The following is a 22253-nucleotide window of genomic DNA, read 5'->3' on the forward strand; positions in this document are numbered from 1 at the left end:
TATCTGTCAAGTGATTAAATCTTCCAAATCGACTCAGCTTTTATGGTTACTCTGCTTCTTTGTCGCTGTCTAGTCATGCAGTCGTGTCTGACTCTTTGTGACCCATGGACTGCAGCACGGTAGGCTTCCCTTTTCCTCACGGTCTCCCAGTTTGCTGAAACTCACACTTATTGAGTTGGTGATGATGCTGTCTAATGATCCCATCCTCTGTCAGCCCCTTCTCCTCCCGCCTTCAATCTTTCCCAGCAGCAGTCTTTTCCAGTGAGTTAGGTCTTCATAGCAGGCAGCCAAAATATTGGAGCTTCAGCTTCAGCATCAGTCCTTCCAATGAATATTCAGGTTGATTTCCTGAATATTCTGATTGACTGATTTGATCTCCTTGCAGTCCAAGGGTCTCTCAAGAGTCTTTTCCAGTGCCACAGTTTGAAAGCGTCTGTTCTTTGGTGCTCAGCTTTCTTTATGGTCCAACTCTCACATCCATACATGACCACTGGAAAAGCCATAGCTTTGACTAAATGGACTTTTGTCAGAAAAGTGATGTCTTTTTAACAAGCAGTCTAGGTCTGTAACGGTATTCCTTTCAGTTAGCAAGCATCTTTTAATTTCATGGCTGCATTCCCCATATGCAGTGATTTCGGAGCCCAAGAAATAAAATCTGTTGCTGTTTGCACATTTTCCTCATCTATCTGCCATGAATTGATGGGACTGGATGCCATGCTCTTCGTATTTTGAATGTTAAGTTTTAAGACAGCTTTTTCACTCTCCTCTTTCACCCTCATTAAGATGCTCTTTAGTTCCTAGTTCTTCTGGCCTGATAGAAATGCATGACATGCTTTATTATAGTAGGTTTTTGTTTTTTTTTTTCTTGTCATACCTGCTATGACTATATAGTACTTTTGGGAACATGAAGAAACATACCCACTGAGAATTGAGTCCCTCACTCTGTTCCCTTTGCTGTTTCACATGACAACACTTCTCAGAGATGTAGTTTTAAGCATTGAACTTGATATGTTAATTGGTGTATATTTATGAACTGCACAAATTCCTTAAAATCATCACCATCCTGCTCCTTAAAATACAATGAGTCATTTTCCCCTTACCTTTTCTGGTGCCAGAATGCATTTATGTTACTCTGGAAACACATTTTGCCTTTTGTGAAAGATAGTTTGGGAGAATTAAATGTCTGCAAGGTGAAGGAAAGTGACAATAAAAATTACTTTTGGAACACTTTAAAAACTAGTTTTTGAATAGAAAATGAGACACTTTATATTCCTTAATGGTAGAATATATGTAGGTTTTTTATAATTTTTCAATGATTTTGCATATATTGTCATGTTTAATATCTTTAATGTTTAATATGTTTAATATCATTTAATCTTAAAATAACCAGGGATAAACTTGAAACCTTACATTCAAAAGATGAAACAATGGAGAAAGCATTGTGACTTCATTACAGCCGTTCATAGTTTTAATAATATCTATTATTTAATAAAAATTATAGTGCATCAGGAGCTCTACTGATTGCTTTATATATTTTCTCATTTACTTTCACAAACCCCCAAAAGTAGGTGTTATAAATGGGGAAAGTGAGGCTTAGAGCAATTACCTTAGTAATTGATTAAAAACCGTATCACTCAGTTGTGTCCGATTCTTTGTTATCCCATGGACAGTGGCCCACCAGGCTCCTCTGTCCATGGAATTCTCCAGGAAAGAATACTAAACTGGGTTGCCATTTCCTTCTCCCAGCGGATCTTCCTGACCCAGGGATTGAACCCAGGTCTCCTGCACTGCAGGCAGATTCTTTACCAACTGAGCCACCAGGGAAGCCCAAATGGCACAGTAAGTGTGTGAAATTAGCCTCAAATCTATTGGAGCTGAAAGTTCTTGTTCTTAACCACAATAACATACTTTGAAGTGTTAATGAAACTTTCCTAGTAATGAATTAATTTCCTCCATTATATTTAATATCATACTTTCCTTTTATCACAGCTACTATAGATCCCAAATCAATGAAGGCAATGTACTGGCCACATTTATAAACTGCAGATTTGTTTTAAACTAAATAAAGCTGCTTAAAATTTATACAATAATGTATAACGAATTTTATTAATGATGCTAAAATAATTATTATTTGATTTGATTTTACAGTTTTACTGCTCTCTAGTTTGCAAAAACAGTTTGTTGTTTACAGTGAGATTTATTGTTTTATAAACTATAATACTCAGAGGACAAATATTCAAGTATCCCATGCATACCATTATTCACAGATGTATTCTAAAGAAATCCTTTCAGATTATGGTGATTTAAGTAGTGCATTAGAAAATTCACAGAAAAGCATAGCCATGGAAAGGCCAAATAGGCTGGTTTTGAGAAAAATCCATCTTTTTTTTTTTTAGAAAACAGATCCTCACAGTCACCCCTTACCATTGCATGGTGGAATTTGCAGTGCTCCTGTAAATGTGCTGTTTCTCTTTGTCCAATTTACTGGCCAGATGACTGTGTCATAAAACCGGCATCGCCACGTCCACTCCTGGTACTAATTAGCACCCTGCTTGGCAGCTTCAGTCCAGTGGTGAGGACTTGAGTGGCTATAAATACTGTAATACTGTTTCACCTGTGAAAGTAGCTCTTCCAAAGACAAAGCAGAAAGCACAGCAGGTGAGAAGGCTGCATTATTGCCACCTGAGCTGTTCCTTTCTCTGGACAATTTCAAGCTTTAACATCTGTTCTGAACGCTGCATTTATTAAACTAAATAACAAAATACATTCATCTGTATATAATAGTCCTCCCGAGGGAAAAAGATGGGATTTCCCTCTTTTTTTCTATTTTCAAAAAGTGAAACACAGTTGACAGAGTCTCGTGTCTGTTTAATATCAAGAAAAGCTGCCTGGGAAGTAGGAAAGGGAACATGTAAGGAAAGATTTTTCCCCTCTTTGACCGTGGTCAGAGGATATGCTGAGGATATGCTTATGTGTATTCTCCTACAATTTTTAATTACTGGGTTTAATTGTTGGCAGGTGGATAAGAGTTCTGTTACATGTTATGTTTAATTGTTTATCCTTTGCTCTTTGTTGGAAAATGAATGCATTAGTTTGAAAATGATACTCAAGAGGTCTGTTGTGGTAATGTGTTCTTTTTTCCTGCTAGAGGACAAAGTAAATTCAGGTTATAAAGTTCTAATTCTTGCAAGGTCAAAACTTTCCTCACAAATAGAAATCACGCGACTACCAAGTCATATGTAGGTCCCACACTTAACATTCTTAATGAAAGTAAAAAATGCGAGGAAAATATAGCCATTTTTACATGGATAGAAAAGTCTTTTTCTGAAACCAATATATAGAGAGCATTAGTAAATATTCCACCTTTTCTTTCTCTGTTATCTCAGCTACAACTTAGACCTTTATCTTACCTTCCCCTCTTCCCCCCAGCCTCCTAAAGACTTCATCTAGAATAAAGTCTATTAATTAGCACTTCCTTGCTCTAAAGCCTCAATTATTTGTAGACTCTAACCTCTAGGAGGCTGTGGAGCTCAAATCAGGTGCTTGACTTTTAGAAAAGGGACTGAAAAAGTGAAAAAGTCTAAAGGGTTTCGGAGAAGTAAAAACAGGCTGGTTATAGATGTATCAAGAAATCTCACGAAAGATGTGATTCTAGATTATGAATAATCGTGAAGTGTTGGGGGTAGTGGAAGGTAGCACTTAAATAGGATCAGAAGGCTAGGGGGTAAGAGTGGGGAATAGGACTTAACAGAAGATGAGAAATAGTTTTGTGAACCCTAGAAGAAAATATGTTCTGAGGAGGTCGGTGAAGCATTCAAAAAATGAGGGTAAGAGTGTTCAGTCAGTACTTACTGGTCTTGTACCCAGTTGAATGCCCAGGATGAATATCACATGATCCATAGCTACATTATTTTTCACATGACTCATATGATTATACATTTATGATCCATTCATGATGACTGGCTCACCTGTCCAATATCTGTCTAAGTGATAAATGAGAGCTTAACCCTTTGTGAAATTGCACCTGTGGTGTGAAATGCAACAAAACTACCGAGTGGTTTGAATTACTACTTTGACAAAAAATGCCTTGTATATAGCTGAGCTAAGCAAGAAGTGCTGTTATTTCATTTGCAAAGAACTTCTAACTCTGGGTTTTATGAACCCAATGGAAATGTTTAGTTTGCCTGCAAAACACTTATTTGTTATTAGTGATTTGGATTGCTAACCTATTGTAAAGCATCTTCTGTTTGTTTTCTATAAGAAAAAAACTTAGATCATCTAACTAGATTTTTCTCTGTCTAGCCAACACTGATCATTAATTCACATTCTCACATAGTTCATCTTATTCAGTTTGAAATGACTCAAACTGATTCCTTTGGTGTCTGCCTCCATTATCTTTAAAGAACGTCTGTATATTGTGCTTCATTTTAAGACATTATTTAATTGACTTTTCATGAGTAAAGGTAAGGATTTAGTTTATTTTACCTATCACACATGCTTGTTATCATTCCTCCATGTTCCTCGATATTATGGTATAAATTTAGGCATTTTCTCTCATTTTTTCCTTTTTTTGATTTATTATTCCTAGAATATTAATATAAACATTCTCACACTGGACAATAAGGGGAAAAAAAATCTCAGAACATTTACAAATGCAGCTGCCCCTCTATATAACTCTGGTTGTTTAATATTCACCTAACCTTACATTTTTACCCTGGATATATATATATTTTACATGTTTAGATCTACTGTATTTTTGGAGTAGCATTAAAAGAAAAGGTGAGTTGGTTTCAAGATAGCTCAGGCAAAGCTAAGAAATCTGGTATAATTCTTCTAGCATAAAGAAACAAGTTGCGAAAATGATAATTGCCAACAACTCAAGAGGAAAAAATAGTTTAGATCTTAAACATAACAACCATAGTATGCAGAAATCAGTAATAACATATTATTTTTGAAATGAGATTTTACTTAATGAATGTCAACAAGAATTTAATCCCTATATTTCACTGAAAATTTTTTCATCCATTTGAATACATAAGTACGTTTTTTTCTTAATTTGTGGCTTTAAAAAGATTTTGCAGGCATTAAAACAGCTGCCAGTGTTTTAAATTATGATGTACACTAAGTAGAATTGCACTGAATATTTAAAAGGAAAGAAAAAAGAAATATACATACACCTTTATTAAACTGTTCATAAAAAAGCATTCTTCTTGTTACCCCCAAATACATGTAAAATTTCAAAAATGCTGCATGAAGTTATTGTTAATTTGGTTACCTTGGAGGGAAACTTGAGAATAGTTGAAAGAAGGCATTTTCTATCTTGTTTGCAAGATGCTTCTCTATCATGCCTGCTCTTATTAAATAGCTAGTTTTTGTATGTGATGTGTATGTGAATTAGTGATACTTGAAAGATTAGAGCTTGTTCAAAGACATAAAAGGAAAATTTTTTCAGGAATTGATGTTGAAATAGCCTGAAAACTCCTGAGACTGATATTTTTCAAGAACCTTTTTCATCATTTTGGAATTTTGAGCCAGTATATCTACACAGAAAAGCAATCACTCCTAAGTTTGGTTCTCCACGGCTTTATCCTCTATCTTCTTGGTTCTGATGCTGCTGCTGCTGCTGCTGCTAAGTCGCTTCAGTCGTGTCTGAGTCTGTGCGACCCCATAGATGGCAGCCCACCAGGCTCCCCCGTCCCTGGGATTCTCCAGGCAAGAACACTGGAGTGGGTTGCCATTTCCTTCTCCAATGCATGCATGCATGCTAAGTTACTTCAGTCGTGTCCAACTCTGTGTGACCCTATGGACAGCAGCCCACCAGGCTCCTCTGTCCCTGGGATTCTCCAGGCAAGAATACTGGAGTGGGTTGCCATTTCCTTCTCCATCTCCTTGGTTCAGGGGGACAAAATACTTCTTCGTTGATACAAATGGATTATTATGAATCAACTAGAGCAACTGTTCTGCTTAAGACAACCCTGAAATGGAAAGAGCTAGATTTCACTTTTTAAAGAAGTTTTTCTACTTAGTAATGCTGTTTTGTGCATGAGTGGAATTCAGTTACAACTACAGAAAGAGTTTGATATACAATATTTGGAGCCTAGTGGGGACCAAAGCAGACAAGCAATTATCCCCCCACTTATCAAGGAGGTAAAGGATCTTTGCACTTCCTCTATGTGGATCCATTAAAACCAAGAGATGAAAAAAATAAGGCTTGTATGTTGCCAACATATATGCTCATGTACTAAAGCTCATGAAGTGTATTCATGGGAAGGCTTCTTAGATTCTCTCATAGCTTTCATTGTTTGAGTTTCTATTATTGGATTATTAACAATCCAATAAGTTATTTTCTGATTACCTGACTCGTACTCTTTCAAAGACATTTTCAAAGAAGAGGAAGAGCAGTTAGAGCGCTACCTGCAGGTCAGCTGGAAGGACACTGACGACCTGCAGGTGAAGGAGGCCTCGGGCTGAAGAAGCTCTGTGACCTGTGAGGCTAGCACTGCACAGCCAGAAAAATGCTGCTGCTGCTGCTGACAGTAAGAAGGGTGTTAGTGATAAGATAACAGTGGTGACGATGAAAATGGGAGTCCTTGTAATGGCCTTAACTTCCTGAGACGTTTCTATGAACCAGGATATGCTTTTTGTGAACTTTCCTATCTGATCTTTCTGAAATCTATGGAATACATACTGCTGCTTACTCCATTTTATAAATGATGTAACAGAGGCATAGAGAAATAAGTCATTTGTATGAGGTCACACAGGTAAATGAGGCAGAGGTAGAATACACACTCCTACAGCTGGTAAAGAGTCCGCTGGCGATGTGGGAGACCTGGGTTTGATCCCTGGGTTGGAGAAGATCCCCTGGAGAAGGGAAAGGCTACCCACTCCAGTATTCTGACCTGGAGAATCCCATGGACTCTATAGTCCATGGGGTTGCAAAGAGTAGGACATGACTGGGTGACTTTCAGTTTGTTTCACAGATCTATTATGCTCTACTGAATAGCTGTCATTTGACGACTGGGTTCCCAAGAAAATGTTAAATTGTGTTCATCATTTTTGTTTAAGATAGAAAATACTGTAGCTTGATTAGAGGTTAAGTGTCAGTGGTAAAGAACCTGCCTGCAAATGCAGGAGATGTGAGTTCAACTGGGAAGATTCCCTGGAGACGAAAATGGCAAATCCACTCCAGTATTCTTGCCTGGGAAATCCCATGGACAGAGGAGCCTGGTGGGCTACAGTCCATGGGCTTGCAAAAGAGTTGGGCATGGCTTAGCAACTCAACAACAAAGTGTGTGTGAGAGACAACTAAACAAGGCCTGGCAAGGGGTCTGACGAGTGACATTTGGGAAGCCTGAGACAGGGTAGACGTGACTGCAAATGCATTAGGGTTTGATATTGAAGATTTATTTAAGGATGTGCTGTGCTGTGCTAAGTTGCCTCAGACTGACTCTTTGCAGCCCCGTAGACTGTAGCCCTAGTGAAGCCTTTCAGAATTGTCCAAGGGAAAGTTTGTAAAAGGAAAAGCAATCTTGTAAGCATACATGAGTTAGAATGAAATTCAAATGTAGGAAAAATACTTGAACCTTTAAAGTTACTCCTACCACTGGGTGAAGACAATGACACCGTTTTTTCCTCCTGTGAGTGCGTACCGTCTTGGATAATTAAAGAAAAAACGTAGTCCACGTGCCCTATCACGTGTCAGTCTCTTAGTGTGGATGGGTCTGCTTAGGATTAGAAAACACACATGAACAAGTTGTGCTATTTCAACCTCAGAAGTAGGGCTGATTTTCTTTGAAATAATTGATTTTTATCAGTTAAAAAAATTAATAATTTACTAGATGATTTTTGGTGCATGTGAATCAAGATGTACATGATTGTTAAGTAGGATGACAAATGTGTTAAGTCGAACAGATCATAAAAAATGAGGAAGATAGCCAACAAAAGTTAAAATTAAGTCAATAGGAAGTAGCTTCTTGCAAATATATTAATAACCAAAATTTAACAATATGTGTATCATTAGAAAAAGCCTGGCTTGAAAGAAATGTGACTGACAGAGGACTATAAAGAGAAATAAGAATCCCCAAACTAAATCTTAAGTACATACATGGATTTATAATGTTAAGCTTATTAAAAGTTAACTTGGTTCTATTTCTGATAGTTTCGTCGATTAAGTTCGTCCAGAAGTGAAAAAAGTCCCCAGTCAAATGTTCAAATAGGTGTCAAAATAGTAGCTGAATTAGAACACAAAAGAACAGTGTTAAAATTCCCAAGTATTCACACTTCCTCAAACATTTTTTAGAATTTTTTTACTATGCATCTTTTCCATGACCTTAATTTAAATGATGATTTTTAAAAATGACCTAGTGTTCCTGAATGCAACATGGAAAACTTAAAGTCAGCTCTTTGAGGTAATTACATGTTCAATTTTTTTTTTTTTTACATATTGTGGATGAATTTATACAACATTTCTTTCATATTTTATGCCTTCTCCTCATTTTCACTTTATATGCAATGCTGTGGTAGACACTATTCTTTTTTAATGTTCTCAAGTAGAATTGTAGTGATTTATCTTCATAAATAGGCCAAAGTCATAAAGGCATGATTTAATACATTTTCTAAATAACATATGACATTATATAGTTCTATCTGAAGTAAGTTAATGCATAAACAGTGTGATTCTTGTGTGACAGAGTCTTTTATGTAAAACAATGCAACAAAGACTTATTAAAATCTATATAGTTTAGTTTGGTTCCAAGTGTCTTAAAGCCCAAAATTTATTTTACAGTAAATATACTTAAAATATTACTTTTGAAAGAAATTTAGATGTACTTAATAATATTCCAAATAGTATCCAGAGTTGGAAAACAGGTGTTTGAAGCTTGGGGATTGTTGGAGTCTTGAAACAAGACTTGACACACGCTTGGGCACACATCTCCCTCTGTCTCACACTCCTTGTTTTATGACAGGTGATTTATTTGTGCTGGGGATGTTTATCACATGCGGCTCTAACAAAGGATAGACAGTATAGGGAATAACTAGAGGGAATGCTTTTCTTGTGGAAAGGAATTTTTAGGGGGAAGTATGTTGATAGTATATCAAAAGGTTCCTATTATTTTCGGTGAAGTTAGATTTGAAAATAACATATATATCTTGGATTTAGAGCATACCTTTCATGTTTGGATTTACAAATGAAATAGATTATATCCTCATCATAGACAACAAAATTAGAGTTGTGTTCCTCAGTTTCATTTAATCCATGCTTCCCCTTATTGTCTGTGTTCCCCATTTATGATCATAAATTCTGATCCACCAGATTCTGCTACACCCGTCCAACCTATCTTGTGAAATATTGATTTAGAATGTGACTCTGAAAACAGTGACTCAGTTTTTCTTTTGGGAACCACCTTCCCTTCTTTTACTTTATGCAGTTTAGCTGATTTGAATCTAACCTAGCGAGTCAGGAGCAGCTCATGTGGGTTTTTTATTCCTCGTTGCAGTTCAGAGATTGGCACATGAAGATGGTGGATGCACACAATTCAGTTCCAGGAAGAACTCTGCCATGACCTAGAATGAAGAAGCTGTTTTATTTATTTATTTCTGTGGGATTGCTTTTCACAGGGATAATGCAAGACTAGAAGTGTCAGTGCTCAGACAATATATAGAGAGGTCATGCTTAAATTACTGCCACCTCAAAGCAAAACTGAGCCGAAAATGATGAAACTGAGGAAAATGATGAACTACTGATCATATCATTTGAGCCTCTGGGTCCAGCCATGCCTGAAGCTAACATCTACTCTGAAATTTTCAGTCACAGAAAATGGCAAATTAGTGCCTCCTCCATTTTTTTCTTAGATTTCATGAATTGAGTTGACTTTCTTTCCATTGCAAGCAAAAACATCCTAATACAGAAATGACTTGTGGGAATATGCACATTCCACTAATTAATTATTTACTTATCATGTGGGTATAAAATGCAATATAATTTTCCTCCAGCTCGTTACATCTCTTATCCACAAACGCCCTAGCACCATGAATACTGATTACATATTCAATAACCATAATATAAATTATACTTGGAGTACAAACAATCACTTTCTTCAGGTTGGATGCTGAAAGTCATGAACTCTTCCGCCAGTATAGTTCGCTTATTACCCTGTTCACCTGCAACCTCTTTATCATTGAAGCTGGCACTGTTCTTTGTGCTGTTTATGTTTCTCCTTTCAATTAATAGTGTAACTGTGGCTTGACTATTTTATTCCTTATTCTTTCTCTCTCTTTTTTACAACTGGGTTTCTGGTTTTGATGTGTTTTTTTTTTTTTTTTTGGCTTATAGCTCCCTTTCTCATATCCACTGTAGCCCTCACTGAAAAAAGTGAAAGAAAATGTCACCACTGCATTTTTCTGATCTCCTTCCCCCCTTTTCTTTTTCCCTCAACTGGTCTTGAAGTATCTATAAGGAGATACATGTATCGAAGGAGTTTTGTGCATTAGGCATGTTTGAATTTCCTAGCATGGTCAGCTGAAGAAGGCAATGGCACCCCACTCCAGTACTCTTGCCTGGAAAATCCCATGGATGGAGGAGCCTGGTAGGCTGCAGTCCATGGGGTCACTGAGGGTCGGATATGGCTGAGCGATTTCACTTTTACTTTTCACTTTCATGCATTGGAGAAGGAAATGGCAACCCACTCCAGTGTTCTTGCCTGGAGAATCCCAGAGATGGGGGAGCCTGGTGGGCTTCCGTCTATGGGGTCTCACAGACTAGGACACGACTGAAGTGACTTAGCAGCAGCAGCAGCAGCATGAACAGCACATAGTAGACATTCAATGAATGTTACTGAATTGATATAAACTAGGCTTCCCTGGTGGCTCAGAGGTTAAAGCGTCTGCCTCCAATGCGGGAGACCCAGGTTCAAACCCTGAATTAGGAAGATCCCCTGGAGAAGGAAATGGCAACCCACTCCAGTATTCTTGCCTGGAGAATCCCATGGACAGAGGAGCCTGGTAGGCTACAGTCCGCGGGGTCGCAAAGAGTCGGACACGACTGAGTGACTTCACTTTCACTTCCACTTTACCTTATTAAAATAGCATTGTAGAGTTCTACGACAGTTAAAGCTGTGTCATAGCTGCCTGATTTATGCCCAGAAGGCAGATTAGACAAGGAGAGAACTGAGTTAATAATCTTACCTGCAGCGTATTGTGAGTTTTGATGCCTGTTAATTACTCACTACTGTTTGGAAGGTAGCAGACACGTCTCTTTTTTAGTGAGGTTAGGTCTCCTAACAAATGCTCTACGAGCTAAAAAGTGAGACTCCAAATGGTGGTAAGCAGTTGTTTATGTTTCAGTACAAGTCCCTGTATTATTTCATTCATTTTTTAGAGTTTACGTGACTCTGGGGAGATTATTAAGAAGAAAGGGCAGCCGGCCCCTTGTATGGTAAGATGGCTGCGCTCCGTGTTTTAGATCCTCTCCCCGGCTTGTTGACTGGGTTCTGTCCTATAGACACCTCTGATGGCCCAGCTTCTCATTTCCCTCAGTCACTGTTCATTCTGCCTGCACTTCAGTCCTGGCTCAGGTGAGAATTTTGATCAATCACCTTTATACAGTCCTAATACCCTAGCTTTTCCAAATAGCGTTTTTTTTTTTTTTTCCCCAAATGGCCTTACAAATAGCTGTGAAAAGAAGAGAAGCTAAAAGCAAAGGAGAAAAGGAAAGATATAAGCATCTGAATGCAGAGTTCCAAAGAATAGCAAGAAGAGATAAGAAATCTTTCCTCAGCGATCAATGCAAAGAAATAGAGGAAAACAACAGAATGGGAAAGACTAGAGATCTCTTCAAGAAAATTAGAGATACCAAGGGAACATTTCATGCAAAGATGGGCTCAATAAAGGACGGAAATGGTATGGACCTAACAGAAGCAGAAGGTATTAAGAAGAGATGGCAAGAATACACAGAACTGTACAAAAAGATCTTCACGACCCAGATAATCACAATGGTGTGATCACTGACCTAGAGCCAGACATCATGGAATATGAAGTCAAGTGGGCCTTTTCACTATGAACAAAGCTAGTGGAGGTGATGAAATTCCAGTGGAGCTATTTCAAATCCTGAAAGATGATGCTGTGAAAGTGCTGCACTCAATATGCCAGCAAATTTGGAAAACTCAGCAGTGGCCACAGGACTGGAAAAGGTCAGTTTTCATTCCAATGAAATTAAAAGATGCTTACTCCTTGGAAGAAAAGTTATGACCAACCTAGATAGCATATTGAAAAGCAGAGACATTACTTTGTCAACCAAGGTCCATCTAGTCCAGGCTATGGTTTTTCCAGTGGTCATGTATAGATGTGAGAGTTGGACTGTGAAGAAAGCTGAGTGCTGAAGAATTGATGCTTTTGAACTGTGGTGTTGGAGAAGACTCTTGAGAGTCCCTTGGACTGCAAGGAGATGCAACCAGTCCATTCTGAAGATCAGCCCTGGGATTTCTTTGGAAGGAATGATTCTAAAGCTGAAACTCCAGTACTTTGGCCACCTCATGCGAAGAATTGACTCATTGGAAAAGACCCTGATGCTGGGAGGGATTGGGGGCAGGAGGAGAAGGGGACGACAGAGGATGAGATGGCTGGGTGGCATCACTGACTCAATGGACATGAGTCTGAGTGAACTCCGGGAGTTGGTGATGGACAGGGAGGCCTGGCGTGCTGCGATTCATGGGGTCTCAAAGAGTCGGACACGACTGAGCGACTGAACTGAACTGAATATCCTATCTTACATTGTAAGTTAAAACCTATAGCCAGATCTGCTGTGTCTGGATCACCCCTGGCCGATTTATTGTGTTTTATGCTCCCAGGCTAACAAACAGCTGTGTTGATTTGACTTGCTGCGACCTCTCATTTACCTTTAAACTCACCGTGAATACCAAGACTTTTTATTCATGTATCACTTTTCTAACCAGACTTTTCGTCAGTTTCTGTTGCTTCAGTCCTTTCATCTCATTTCACCAGACCCAGTCCTGTCAGATAATCTTACCCGCAAGTTTCGCAAGAAGGACAGAGGTCACCACTTTAGCCATGACTTTGCCCATCTGCCCTCCTTCCTGCTCATCTTTCTTCCTTGCATCCTTCCTTGTCTGAAGAAGGTGTGCCCTTGTCTTCTTTTTTTAGGGCTAGTGACAATCCATTTGCTCCGCAGAGACCCTGCTCACTTATGATCTAGAGCAGCAGTCCCCAACCTTTTTGACACCCAGGACCAATTTTGTGGAAGACCACGTTTCCATGGACTGGGGGCTGGGGGAATGGTTTAGAGATGATTCAAGTACAGTACTTTTATTGTGTACTTTATTTCTAATCTACTGCTGCTGCTGACCTGACAGGAGGTATCTACCAGTCTGTGGTCTGGAGGCTGGGGACACCTAACCTATAACATCGTCAATCTTTCTACCTCCGAACTTTTCTTCCCTATAACCACAAATGTACAAAGGTCTCACCTCCCTTTCACCATTGCCAAAATTTGGGATTCAGAATTAGCAACCATTGTCTCTTCATACTTATAGTTCGTACTCTAAGCCCCTGTTTATTTAGCTTCACTCTATTGAGTGTACTGAAACCCTTTCCTTAATTCATGACAGGAATCCTGTGCTCCTTCAACTAATTTGCTCACTTTGCAAAGGTAGTTCCCATGGTTAGAATTCCTTTTCATCACCTGATGTTTCTGTGACTGGCTAAAGATATCCAAAAGCTTCTGCTAAAATTTCCAAGCACCTGTGAGGAACAGAAATATTAACTCATTCCTGCCTACTTTAAAAGATTTCCTGCCTTTGAAGGGGTAAAGGTGATATTCATTAACTTCTAGATGACTTATAACCAGCATATTGGTCTGTGCTATTGAATATTTAAAGTGTGTCAGAACTGAACTAGGCTGAGGCATCGCCTTAATGAAAAAAACTGTGCCTGTTCAAAATGTCTCACAGCTAGCCTGTGCATTAGGGCATTAAACTGAGCTTCAGCTCATATCTGAAAACTTTAGTTTGAATTTGGTTACTTTAAAAAAAATTAAAATACTCCTACTCATGAAAGTTAAGTAGTTGTTTTATTAGTATTTTAAGAATCATGGCAAGCATTTTTTTTAAACCAAAATCACTGACTTGTGACTCAGCATGTGAAATTTAATCATTTTCCAAGATGTGTTGTTCCTTATCTAATTCTAGAATATGGAAAAATTCACGTTAGTGAGTTTATAATTACCGTATGACTTACTAATATACTCAATCAAAGTCATATGCATTCCTATTTGAAGGTTTTCAATAAGAGAATCATGTATGCTATAAGGAAAATATGTTAGATAAATATTCATTTACCCTAAGCCTGATGAAAGTGCAAAAAATGTAGGATCCTTCAGGTGAAGTGTGTTTATCCAAATGTACAGTTATCCTGTTTCTATATCTTTAATAGATTATTGTTGGTTACAGGTATTATAGTAGGTTAAATATGTAATAAAATCATATTCAGGGCAGCATATTCATGGAAAAACAGGAACACTAACTGTATGTGTACCAGGCACTGGACTTTTGTTATAAATGCCACATCTTGTACACCTGTTTAAAATATGTATGTGCTGTCATTTATGAGTTCTCCGTATATTGTAGTTTATAACCAATACTAAAATAAATACAGTGAATAGAGAGACAAATTTAATTTTTCCCCTTGTAATTCAGCTACACCTAACTTTGTGAACAATTATTGGTAATTTATCTGGTTACTTCAGTTGATTTAAAAAGCTATTTTTGGTATAATCATGTTTTATATACAACAAACTAGCTGTCCTAAATTTTATTGCATTCAAACAGGGATATGAAAATACTGTTTTTATATATTATATATTTAAACATATATGTCTATATAATTTGCTTTCTCTTATATACTCTTTAAAGTTATGACCAACCTAGACAGTATATTAAAAAGTAGAGACACTACTTTGTTAACAAAGGTTCATCTAGTCAAGGCTATGGTTTTTCCAGTTGTCATATATGGATGTGAGAGTTGGACTATAAAGAAAGCTGAGCACCAAAGAATTGATGCTTTTGAAGTGTGGTGTTGGAGAAGACTCTTGAGAGTCCCTTTGACTGCAAGGAGATCCAACCAGTCCATCCTAAAGGAAATCAGTCCTGGGTGTTCATTGGAAGGACTGATGTTGAAGCTGAAACTCCAATACTTTGGCTACCTGATGCAAAGATCTGACTCACTGGAAAAGACCCTGATGCTGGGAAAGATTGGGGGTGGGAGGAGAAGGGGACAACAGAGGATGAGATGATTGGATGGCATCACCCACTCAATGGACATCAGTTTGAGTAAACTCCAGGAGTTGGTGATGGACAGGGGGGCCTGGCATGTTGCAGTCCATGGGATTGCAAAGAGCCGGACACGACTGAGTGACTGAACTGAAAAATTGTCAAAGTTAGTTTTAATTTTTTAAAGTATTCATATATTGATTAGCTGTGTTGGTCTTAGTTGCGAGGCATGTGGAATCTTCTGTTGTGGCTCATGTGGGCTTCTCTCTGGTTGTGACTCTTGAGATCTGTGGTTGAGACATGCAGGCTTAGTTCCCTGCAACATGTGGGATCCTAGTTCGCTGACCAGGGATGGAACCCGTGTTCCCTGTATTAGGAGGCAGATTCTTAACCACTGGACCACCAGGGAAGTCCCTCCGGTTAGTTTTAAATGAACTATGTCCTCCCATAGGAGGGTTTAAGAATATTAGTCTGTTTTGTAACTTAACTGAAACACTTTCCATAATAACCCCAAAATGAACAAAACTTGAAGAGTTACAATATTATGGATCCTAAAGAATCTGAAATATGGGTTCTTCTTATTTCATACTCTTTCGAGAGTGATGTGCATTAATGTACAAGTCACAAAGCTTCTCTGTGGTTAGGATTCTTTGTTGCCACTTAGTGAGAATGTTTATGGGGATAATGAAGTCATATCTTCCACAAAAATCTTCCACTGGTGTTCATTTTAAGATTGTGAGGCGTTGTCATTGTGGTTGGGTTTGGACTTGGAACACATGCGAACTGTGGCCTTTATCAAGTCTAAGGTTTCAGTACTTAAGCCTTCTTTACCAGTCCGTGGTCCTCTGGGGTATAAACCTGACTTCAAAAATAGGTTGGCACAGGAGTGAGGCAAAGTCTTTATGTACTGCAATAGTAACTCTTGCCTAGATGTCTCTGCCTCCCTAGAAATCTGATTACTTGCCTTGCATACTACAGAAATGTTTTTTTAAAAATTTTAACTGAATCACTTTCCGTTGAACTCCTTTGGACAACGAGTCCTCTGAACTAAACCCTAATGTCATGTTTTGTATGTTTAGGGGTCGAATGAAGCACTTCCAGGATGTCTGGAAAATCCCTAGCCACATAGCATCTTTGGAATTACTGTTTCTCCCAGAGTGACTATACGATTGCCAAGCCTGGTCCAGTCTCTGAGATATCTAAATGTATATGGAGGGTCGGCAAGAAAGTGGTTTTCAAGGAAAACTCTCTATTCTCCCTTGTGCGCTTAACCAGTTCACCAGGATAGCAGGCGCTCTCCATTCTGTTCACAGCATGCTGTCCTCTGCCCGGGGCCTGCAGAGCACGGAGGGCTAACAGTCTGCTGACCTGCTCGGCTCGTCTGGTGTGTTTGTACTGTTCCACTATCAGCTGGCTTATATGCTTACCACCGTGCATTCCCAAACCAGTTGTGTCAATGATTATTATAATTACATAATTTGCTTGATAATCTGTGAATTAATGTAGTCTGAGTGTGAAAAGAGGTGTTTCCATGATAACTAATTAGAATGCTCTACGAAAGGCTTGATAAAGGTAAATTGCTCAAAATACTGTGTCTGCCGTCAAATGAGGTGTGAGCAAACCAAATATAAACAATTGGAGTAAAGTTATTATAATGTAGGCTTTTCTGATGGCATTTATAAATTCCTGTCTGAGAGACACTAAGGAATTACATATTATGGTTTATATGTATGAGTAGTGGAAGAAGGAAGATGGGGGATTAGAATCAGACCCATGCTTTATTAAGAAAAGACCTTGTCCTGTATCAAAAGTAGTAGATAATGATTGTGTCTTATGTGGCATAAAGTGAAATATTTAAGGTATTACGTGTGTTTTCCTTGATTTCCTACTTTTTCAGTTATCTGACCAATCACTGTTGTAGATAACTAACATAAGACCCTGTCTCCTGTAACTGCTTTGGTCCTGTTTTTTGCTGCTTATTTAACCTTGGAATCCCCAAATCCCCACAGTAGGAAGTAGATTTTTTGCTCAGTCAGGTTGAATTTCCTTAGTGTACTGAACCCTTCCTAGTTGAGTTTCTACTCTCTTCGCAGCATCCGTCTTTTCTCCATACGTCTCAAGCTGCAGCCACGTCTGACGTCTGACTGTTTGCTAATCATGTCATGGACTTTTTGTCTCTGAACACACTGTTTGGGATTCCATCAGGCTCTTGACTCACCTCATCCATCTGCTTTGGTCACTAGCAAAGTCCTTCTCAAATATTCCAGCTCCTGTAATCACATCTGCTGTATAATCATCCCCACAGAGAGCTCCCTGAATTCTACTCCTCTAAGAGTGAGTACTTCGCTTTAGCACTTACCACTCCCATTGCAAGACGATTTTGTGTGCAGCACATGTCTCAGCCAGAGTCTAAGCTCCTTAAAGGGGAAAAGAAACCATGCATTGATTGCTCCTGTGTCCCCAAATCCTAGCAAATACTAGGTATTTGGTAATGTGTGTAGAATGAAGTAACAAAGAGATCGAATTTGTATCAAATTCAACTCACACCTAGAAGTTTCTGAGAATAAGGCCTCCCTCAGAAACTAGTTAACTCCTTGGTCTTTCTACCCTAAATTACCTTTTCTTCTTTTCCCCTCCTTTTACCATGGAATTTATTGTCTCACCTTCTATACCTCTCATTAATCTTAAACCTGCCGTATTTCAATTTCAGTCCCTACAAATTTATGGGTGATTTTTAAGAAAATAGTAAACAACTACTGACAGGGAATTCCAGAAGGAATTAAACTATCAGATGGTGAGCTGGACCAGTTAAATTTAAGGTTCCCTCTTGCCCTGATATTCTGTGAGTTATCTTCCAGCAGGTATTCGTTCCCTCACAAATAATGGTGCCCTTCACATTCCACCATATGGGCTGTCGTCTCTTCTGCTCGGTAACCAGGAGCCTCTTTTGGAGCCTCTCTTTCATCATCTCATTATTGATAAACAAGAGCAAATGGGTGAAGTGTCCACTTACCATTCTACCTAGCTCTTAAATCCGCAGCCAATGGGACTGGCTCTGCGGAATTGGAAGTTGACTGGGCTGAGGGCTGGGCTTGCCTATATATTTGCATGTGGTGCTCTGTTGTCTGAGATTAGCAGAATGATAAAATTGTGTGTTTTTGTGTGTGTGTGCACGTGTGCATTTCCGCCTTCATATATATATACCCTTCTCTATGTATAAAGGAAATAGCAGGAAGGAAGATTCTAGAGACAGATTCAAATACTAGGTCGTGTGCTACTGTCCACTGTATTCAGATGGACCGGGCTGAAGATGGTCCAATGCATCCATCCCAGTTATTCCTGAGCACAAAAGCTGGCAACACAGGTCTGATAGGGTGAGCGGTTCTCAGGGCTTCCCAGGTGACGCAGCGGGAAAGAATCCCCCTGCCATCGCAGGAAATGCAGGTTTGATCCTGGGTCGGGAAGATCCCCTGCAACAGGAAATGACTGCCCACTCCAGTATTCTTGCCTGGAAAATTGGATGGACAGAGGAGCCTGGTGGGCTACAGTCCATGGGGTCGCAAAGAGTCAGACATGATTAAGCACACACGCATGCCCGCATGAGCAGTTCTCTTGGACAAGGTAGGAATGGGGACTGTAGAATATTAAGAACTACAAATTTGTTAAGTTAGTTGCTCATTCCTGTATGACTCTGCAACCCCATGGACTGTAGCCCACCAGACTCCTTTGCCCATGGGATGCTCCAGGCAAGGATACTGGATTGGGTAGCCATTCCCTTCTCCAGAGGATCTTCCTGACCCAGGGATCCAACATGGGTCTCCTGCATTGCTGGCAGATTCTTTATCGTCTGAGCCACCAGGGAAGCCCTAAGAGCTCAAGGAGAATGTCAATTTCTGTCACAAATACTGTCACGAACTCAGAGATTTCCTTATTAGCAAAGAGTAGCAGCTTTTTTTGAGGGGTGGGCGGCCATTTAATAGGAGTACTGAAATCATAGAAATTACCTATATCCCAGTATTTTTAACAACAGTACTCAGTATCATAATGCTCCATAGAGAATTCTGCTAGTTCTGGTCAATGGGTGGATCATTTCATTTTTTTTGTCAATTATTTCTTGCTGCTGCTGCTAAGTCGCTTCAGTCGTGTCCGACTCTGTGCGACCCCATATTATTTCCTGAGGACATACCCTATAATAATATTGTACCACAAATGGTTAAAAACTCTGAATTCTTATTTTTTGTGTGTCTGATTATACGTAGCTGACAAGTTTATTTCTCTAAAGTCATTTCAATTAAATGGGAGTGGTTTGGTTTAAGATTCTAGGGCAAAAGTGGGAATTTAACCATATGATTTTTTAATTATATTTACAGGAAAACAAAGTTACTAAATTACTTTATGCTGGGCTCTGAAATTTTACTCTTAGTGTGACTGTTGCCCAAATCTTGGCTCCCTGTCTACTGATGCAAATAGAAATATGAAGACAGAGTGTGGAGGAAATAGAAAGATGACTTTATTCCTCTGCCAGGTGTGGGGGGAAGACATCGCAGTCCAGCGCTTCGAGAGCTGTGCCCCCCTCCACGGGGAAATGGAGGGAAGCACGTAGGCGGGGCTCGCAGCCTGGGATATTTGACAAGGAGCAAAGTACTGAGTCTTGTGTTCTTTTCTTCTTGTGTTATTTCAAGACAGTCAGAGCTGGTGTCAGGTAGTAGGGTTATTGGGTCTGCTTCTGGTTTATCAACCTGTGACTTTCTTTCTGAAATTAAAAAGCTACAAGGGCTGTCTGTTACAAGGGAGAGCAGGGAAGGTAAGCACCAGGTACAGGATGTATTTTGCATGAAGTTAAGGGGCAGTAGGTGCAGGATGTCATTTACATAGCGTCAGGGAGTGATAATTAAACCAAGGAGTACAAGTCCACTTACAGACTCTACAGATTAGTAACCAGTAAAATAAGCGATTAATTCTTTTAGACCCATTTATGTTTCTTCTCTTGTCTGTTCACTGCTCCCTTTACTTTCTTTGTTCGTAGTAGAGGAAAAACCTAATTTCAATTTTTGCTGCAATAGGGCTAGAAAATAAACATTTTGAAGTAGTTTTCTGGAAATCTGTTTAATGCTGTCATCACAAATTGTGTGTGTGTGTGTGTGTGTGTGTGTGTGTGTGTGTGTGTGTATGTGTGTGTGAAGGGGGAGATATAAAAAGAAACAAAAAGTAGTAGATGAACCATCTACAAAGTGAAACAGGAGCACTTTCAAAACTTAATAAAAGACCCAGTTGAGGGTATGTGGGCTAGAGGTACAGTTATATCTTTTAACCCCATGAAATTGCATTTCATTTCAAGTTCTTGTCTAACAAGGCTACATATATCAAACACTTAAAAAATGATGCTAGCAGCAGCTGTTGGGTGAAGGTATGAAACCATCCTTCTTGTTAAGTTTAGCTGTTAGCTATGTCTATAACCTGCAGTTAACTGTGAGTGATTCAGTGTCCTTGAGTTAAGAGACTGAAACACCCTGGTAGGTAAAATTATTTGATTAAATTTAGGTTCACGATTTAATGCACCCAAAAATAAGTCACAGGGAAGATAGAAATTAATATACATTTATAATGAAATTACCCCTTGGCTCATTGATGGCAGGGAGCAAAATAATTCTGGGATCAAGGGGAATTCAGGTTAGAGCTGAGGGAATTTGCCAGTTACACAATTATCGTGTGGCCTCGAGGGGCCCGTGTCTTGCCCTAGGCAATACTGTCGCTCTCAAGTATTCGAAAGCCCTAAGCAGCTCTCTCAGTTCTGTCCCCAAATTGTATGCGTAGATGATAATCCAGGGGAACTGGAGATCTCCAGATGCCCTATGATTAATTTCTGGCATACAATATTTCATTCATAAAGTAATGACTTTGGTTCCTTGGACCCCTCGGCAAGAAAGTAAAACAAATGTGACTACACTTTATAATAAGTGACAAATGTCTCCATGCTCCCTTTTGGTATTCGCTGTGATATCATTAATCAGTGCTGAACTCCTGATAATAAATCTTGATGTTCCAAGAATGCAAAAGTGCATTATACCTCTGTTGTCCAGTATTCTTTGTTAAAATCAACCCGGAGGTTCTAGGAAAAACATTTCGTAAAAACTCAGATATTCAACTATTTCACTTTTGACACCATCATGATTACCTTGGGATCTCATTAAGAACTACGAAGATTGCTTTGTCGTTTGTCTGTTTGTCCCTGGAAGGAAAATAAAATTCTTTCTTTTAGATTTTGAACCTGTAGTCTAGGAATATTTACTTTTTCAATCTATGTGTTATGAATATAACACGTTCTAGTATCTATTGCAGATGATGGACATAAAAAGGGAGAAAAAATTATGTCCATTTGATCCACTTCCTAATGGAAACATTATCCATCTGTTCTTAATAAACTGTAATCAGCTCTGCTTATTTTCAATTTTTTTTCCGAAATGAAACTGACAAAGACAAAATAAAAATGCATTTAGGATTTGAGAAAAATAGCTTCCTCATTATGAATCTCTACTAGATCAAATTTGTACAATGGCACAGATCACATCATGAAAGCAGTATCAACAGATTAAAATAACACTTGCACAATCAGCAATCAAAGCAGGAGCACTTGGTATTTAATGTCTAACATTCATATTTACCAAGTGTATTTTTAAATCTAAATAACAGTAACATCTACTTGCTAAAAAAAACATCAAATGGGTTTATAAGATAGAGTTTAGAATGAGTTGTCTCTTGTACCACACCCCAAATCTTGTTTTAAGAGAAACTACATTCAGTTCTTCCAGCTGGTTTTATTCTTAAGTGTCACCCCATATTACTTTATTAAATGGATGTGTACATATATGTTCTTTTTCTTTTAATATTGTCCCAGCAAAACTATATCATGGTATTTGACGTGACTAATATTCAGTCTTCACTTTAATGATTACATAAATACTGTTAACTGAC

General features: G+C 38.7%; 1 long non-coding RNA gene across 1 annotated transcript in view; it reads left to right on the forward strand.

Moving 5' to 3' along the window:
- Positions 1–1695: 1695 nt before the first annotated feature.
- The window catches only part of LOC133251725 (uncharacterized), a 171401-nt gene continuing 150843 nt past the window's right edge, over positions 1696–22253 (forward strand). Inside the window, exon 1 of the long non-coding RNA XR_009737759.1 lies at positions 1696–1839. This is a non-coding gene — a long non-coding RNA (uncharacterized LOC133251725). The remainder of the gene's footprint in view (positions 1840–22253) is intronic.

Source organism: Bos javanicus, chromosome 7 (genome assembly GCF_032452875.1).
Source record: "Bos javanicus breed banteng chromosome 7, ARS-OSU_banteng_1.0, whole genome shotgun sequence".
Classification (NCBI taxonomy): Eukaryota; Metazoa; Chordata; class Mammalia; order Artiodactyla; family Bovidae; genus Bos; species Bos javanicus.